This window comes from Sinocyclocheilus rhinocerous, unplaced genomic scaffold (genome assembly GCF_001515625.1).
Source record: "Sinocyclocheilus rhinocerous isolate Xijiao unplaced genomic scaffold, SAMN03320098_v1.1 scaffold1625, whole genome shotgun sequence".
NCBI lineage: Eukaryota > Metazoa > Chordata > Actinopteri > Cypriniformes > Cyprinidae > Sinocyclocheilus > Sinocyclocheilus rhinocerous.
Genome location: NW_015655987.1, coordinates 102247 through 108482, shown reverse-complemented (window position 1 = coordinate 108482; position 6236 = coordinate 102247). Strand labels below are relative to the sequence as shown.

The following is a 6236-nucleotide window of genomic DNA, read 5'->3' as shown; positions in this document are numbered from 1 at the left end:
ATTTTCTATAGTAACAATAAATGTGGTATTTTGTTCCCAAATAATCTTGGCCAACAGCGAACTGAAATTGGGCATTTCTTTGTTCTCACAGTTAGGAAATCACATTTCTGGTCATAGTCCTCATTAGAATGCTCCGTTTGACTGACTCAAGCACTTTAATTACATGCACAGGTTAAGCAAAGATCAGCGTTTCAATACTCTGTCCTGGAGTCTGACCTGAGATCAGTGTGTAAAGATCTCCAGCGGTGAAGGGTAAAGGTGAATCCCTCGGACTCTCACAGGATTGTCAATTGCATTTTCTCCTTCTGAGGTGAAGAATCGATTCCTCCGTAAGCCCCTCAGAAGTTCCCAGCTTCACATTTGGTTTCTCATCTCTATTTCTACACCCACAGTACCTGTGATGCCCTGGGAACTGCGGAGAAGTGGTCACCCCAGACCACCTCGTCCACAGACAATCATTTGGGTTACAAAGCACATCAATCTTGCTTAATAGGGAAAAATTGCAAGCACAGCTGTATTAATGTTCTAGAAAGTTCTCAACAGAAAAATTAAATCCCAGAAGTTTCTGATGAACTGAAAATGCAAATTCTGTCATTTACTCACCTGCGTGTCACTTAAAACCCATAAGCCTTTCTTTCTCACATGCAGCACTATATAGAAACATGCTATTTTCTATTATAAAAACAGTGTATGTAAGTCTTCGGAATTGCATAACTTTAGTAGTGACAAATTTAAGTCACTGCTACATGAAACTCTTCCACTGTAGCTCTAAAATCTCATTTTTGAGTTACACTCAAAATACATTTGCATTCAGGAATAAGCTTTTGTATCTACATTTGTATCAAAAATGACAAAAAGTCATTCAAAAACGATAAAAAATGTAATAATATCAAGTAGCCTAATCTATATGATTCACGCACTACAAGACTTCTGAAGCTGAACAACAGCTTTACTGTGAAAATGTTCCTTTGCTGACGCTCTTAAATCTCATTTGTGCATAAAGTCACACTTTTGCCACACTTACATTTAAATAACGTATTTCATCAGCAGCAAAATCTGACACGAGCTGTCCCATAAACATTGTTTCTTACGAACAAAAAAAGCTTGTATTTTGGACTACATCAGCCATGCGCATGCACTGCCCGAAGCGTGCATTTAGAACCGTTTATTGCAATAAAAAATTGTTTCATGATGCACTGACTTTACAAACTGGCGATTGGCTCTTTTAATTATAAGGCGGGACTTAATTGACCCATTCGTAAGTAATATGAGTGCACCGTCTTTTAAAGTCTTTGTTTCAGCTCAATAGTTTGAAATCTTGCCGAGCGGTTTGTTCAAGTTAGTTAAACTGTTGACATGTTTACAGCAGCTGCCTGAATAACAGCACACCAGGTCTGATGGCACTGCCAATTGCAATGTCTCTAGGGATTTATTAGCAGTGCTGTCCTTAGCTTACGTGGGGCCTGGTGCGAGGTAGGGAGCAGGGCCCCCCTCAGTCCGTTCGCTATCGCATTCCGGGAGGGGGGGGGTGTCCTTGAAGCTCGGGGCCCGGTGCGACCGCACAAATTGCACCCCCCTAAGGACGGCCCTGTTTATTAGTATTCATAAATTAAAGGTATTACGATAACAGCAAGCAAAGAAGTCATTACATGCAAATTCCAGACAGCTGCACTGATTCATTTTCACATTTAGATTCGTTGTTGTAGGTTCATCTGTAACAGGCGCTTATGAAGGATTTGTGCAGCGCAAGCAGTCTGAGTCGGGTTAAAATAATTACCCTCAGTCCTGTCAGTGTCATATTACTGGAAGCCGCAACATTTCACATATCACGTTTTATTATAAAGTAGCATTTACACCGAGCGATGCGCTGCATTATTCATTAGTCTCTCTCTCTCTCTCTCTCACCTCCTGGATCTATGGATCAGACCAACTTGGATCGAGATTCACTGGAGAAAATCACTGCGCACAACAAAAACATGATCAGCATTGATGATAAGTGAGCAGCAAATATGTATATCAGAATGATTTCTGAAGGATCATGTGACACTGGAGACTGGAGTAATGATGCTGACAATTCAGCTTTGATCACAGCAATAAATTACATTTTAGCCTACAATATATTCACATAGAAAACACTTATTTTAAATTGTAATATTTCACAATATTACTGTCTTTACTGTATTGTTGATCAAATAAATGGACTCGATAACAGCATTCATCATATCTGTGGCCCATTTACAGTACGGCCGTGAAGAATTAGAGCTCACAGGCATTGTTCTCGTGTCCGGAAAGATGTATCACCCCACCATCACTGAGTGTAAAGGGACGGAGGTGTTTGTGTTGTGATGGAACGGAACCAGCCGTCCTGCTGTTTTCACATTCATCTAATACTTGGGCTCTTAAAGGGGTCACATCATGAAAAAAAAAATAATAATTGAAATAAGAGTTCAGTGAACCTACTGTAAGTTTTAGTCTTACTGTAAGAGCATGTAGCCTACTGAAACCAACAGCGATTGCTTTAGGACTGCACAAAAGTTTATGCATTTATTAAATTATTCATGCAAAAATTACATATATCATTTTCAATTTCAATATTATAGCAAATAAAGGCACAGTGATATAGTGCCTTAGTGAAGAATTATTTTATAAATTTTTTTATGGCAGTTTTTGTATAGTATCAGTAAATGTGGTATCTAATAGCATGTTTACCATGGTAATTTTTGTCTGTTTTTCTTAATTTTTATTACTTTTTTTCTTTTTGTGGTAGCAGAAAATGCGGTGTTTTGTACCAAATATTATTTTTACCATGGCAATTTCTGTCCTTTTTATTACACCATTTATGCACATTAAACTTCTGTTGGCGCAATCCAATAGGCTATTCTAGCACAATAATATGGAACCTCATTAAAAATCACAACTATCCATTTTATAAACATAATTAAAAAATAAAATACTTGCAGCAAACATCTGGTCCTCATCAGCCGACAGACGCGTTCCTAAGTAAAGCTGATGATGTTTCTGTTATTATGAATAATTTGCACTACAAGACCCGCCTTCCCTCTGAACACAGACCGGAGAAAACACAAACAAAACCGCCTTAAAAGAAAGATCAAACTATCACATCAAAGGGAAATCAGTGTTTACCTTCTGTTCCTGAACAAAGACTTTTGTCATCACTTTTACAAAGCACCTTCAGCGAAGCGGCGGAACTCCAGAGGTGTTTCAAAGTCTGTTTTGATGTCCGTATTTTAGCAATGCACACGTTTAAGCTAACGACTTCGGGAATGGCCTATCTCCTACAGCAGGCTTCTCAAAACACGGACTGTAATAATTTGATGGAGTTAATCTGATTGTGGCACTTCAGGCCGTTGAGAATACAAGCACTGATCTCGAGCCGAGATTACAAAACATCCAATCAAAGACACACAAAACATCTGTAATACATGATCCAACAACCGCTCTCCATCAGAAACGAGAATCATTAGCACAGATGAATAATCTGCTAATGTGTGAACGTGTTTGCGGAAAACCATTTTAGAGATTGATCGTATCCTGCAAGATCCGAGATTTCATTTAGGACGTCTTTGAATGGTTTAGTTTTTTTGCCTTCCCAACAATAAAGGCGATAATAGTGGCCATCTGGCCATCATACTGATCATTTAACAGCTCAGACAGAGTCCTTTATACTTATGATGTGTCAACGTCCAATAACTTTGTTCAAACACAAAGCAAAAATAACATTAGTCGATGCAACCGACTCAAATCTGTTTCTGTTTGCAGTCTGAAGAGCAAAAACTCAAACCCAATCCAGAAAGCACCTGTATGTGAATTAAATGCAATTAAAATTGGATTTTTGTAAATGTGTTTCAGATCAGATTTGGTGTGTTATTTTCTTTTTATTATTTTTTTTTTTTTTTATGGGGGTGAGGCGCGTGGCCCTGCATTCACTCACATGTGGCTTTCGCTACTGAGTGATAAATGAATGAACGAGTGAGCGGTTTTAGATAAAACATGAATGTGCAAACAAAATTAATACTTGTCAAGCACTAAACGCAAGTAAAATGGCTTTGTTAAATTAAAATGGAGCCAAACTGCAAGAATGACAGTTTAATCATTCCACGCATAAACACGTTTATAGTTATACATGAGCAATATCACACAAGTACCCGTGTAATATCGCTCTATATCAGAATGGCTGTGATTCGGCCGTAGGTACTGCGTTCTTACAACAGTTAAATAAATAAATAGTTAAACAGTTAAATAAGTGTGTAAATAAATAAGAAACAACCACTGAGTGTCTTAAAAAAAAACATTTTGTATGCAGAACTACCTTCCGCCACGGATTCAAATCTCAGTTTGACAGTTTAACAGCTGAGCCCAAGATCCGTCTAATTCAGAAACGTCACTTTAGAACTAGTAACGAAGGAACGTTGGCTTTGTTAAATTAAAATGGAGCCAAACTGCAAGAATGACAGTTTAATCATTCCACGCATAAACACGTTTATAGTTATACATGAGCAATATCACACAAGTACCCGTGTAATATCGCTCTATATCAGAATGGCTGTGATTCGGCCGTAGGTACTGCGTTCTTACAACAGTTAAATAAATAAATAGTTAAACAGTTAAATAAGTGTGTAAATAAATAAGAAACAACCACTGAGTGTCTTAAAAAAAACATTTTGTATGCAGAACTACCTTCCGCCACGGATTCAAATCTCTGTTTGACAGTTTAACAGCTGAGCCCAAGATCCGTCTAATTCAGAAACGTCACTTTAGAACTAGTAACGAAGGAACGTTGAGTTGCTTCATTACAAGCTTATTGTATCACTGACACTCTATTAAAAGCTCTCTGTATTATGTAGTCGAGTATTATGAGAGAGAGATGAACTGAGCGAGTGTGATTACCTGCATCTGATACAGCATTCATTCTTCAGCTCAATCTCATATTCACAATAAAACATGAGTTTGAATGTCCGCTGAGGAAAGCGATTTGTCGTATTGTCCTTTCATCAGTTAAGGGTGATTTCCGATGACAGCGCTGCTCACTTTGTTGGCTGTGTCTAACAAAATGTTGAGAGTACAAACAACTGCCTTGTTTACAACAACGTTTCAGTCTCTTTCAATATAAAAGTCTTTACTGCTGACTCACTCATAAAAACAGTCTCTTGTCGCCATCTAATGGCGGAATAATGTAAATACTAATACTCAATACTCAATACTATTATTAAATAGCCTGCTATTCATATAAAATACAATTTATTCAATAACATTTAATAAACAACAACGTCCATCATAAAAGTTGCTAGGCAATTCAGTCAAAAGTACAAAGGCATCGCTATGATATACAGCATTAAAGATATAAAGTTATGAGACTTTGCCCTCAGCCACAACTATTTGCTCTGGAACAAATAATAGATTAATGAGACGAAAGACTGCCCGTTAGATTGACCCAATACAAATTATATCTCATGTTGAACCACTATAGAAACATCAGAGCCAGGGGCAAATTCCAGAAGATCTGGCCAAGGTGAGACTGCTCTCGGCGGGTTCATGAGCGCTGAACGGCCACTGACGCCCTGGAGCTCACATCTCCGAAAACGTCACATTTTCAAATAGGCGTTATCTTTATTAACAAACCACATTTTTGAAGTCTAAACAAGTACATTATTGCCTAATAAACTCTTAAAACTACATTCCGTGACACAAAAACAGTATTATTTATAAAATTGTCGTGGATTTGTGCGTCCACCATGACACTCCCTGTGAAATACAGGAAGCAGAGTGATACAAACAGTGAAACGGCTCCCGTGTGATATTGGGTGAATATTTCATGGGTGAAAAGACCTCTCAGGTCCAGGGGCCTCATTTATAAAATGTTGCGTATAAACCGTCCTAAATTTGTTCTAAGATCATTTCTAAAAAAGTGTGTAAGTGCGATTCAGAGAAAACGAACGTGTGCACAAAAACACATGCGTACGCCTCTCTTCCAGATGTGACATTTCTAAATCGCAAATGATCTTGACATTGTGCGCAGCTGACTGGTGTCAGATATCCGCCTTGTAAACGCCCCCTAATTACCGTATTGGCCCGAATATAAGACGACCCTGATTATAAGACGACCCCCCTTTTTCCAGATGTACCTTTTGGAAAAAGGCTTTTTAAAAACCAAATCTTGTTTTTTCTCAGTAAAACACATTTTGTCTTCAATTATTTTCATATTGCATATTTTTCCT

At 38.0% G+C, this 6236-nt stretch overlaps 1 long non-coding RNA gene across 1 annotated transcript in view; it reads left to right on the top strand.

The window, feature by feature from the left end:
• The first annotated feature begins 1484 nt into the window (after positions 1 to 1484).
• Positions 1485 to 6236, top strand: part of LOC107718934 (uncharacterized) — a 27313-nt gene continuing 22561 nt past the window's right edge. The window contains exons 1-2 of the long non-coding RNA XR_001637474.1: positions 1485 to 1495; positions 3138 to 3149. This is a non-coding gene — a long non-coding RNA (uncharacterized LOC107718934). The remainder of the gene's footprint in view (positions 1496 to 3137; positions 3150 to 6236) is intronic.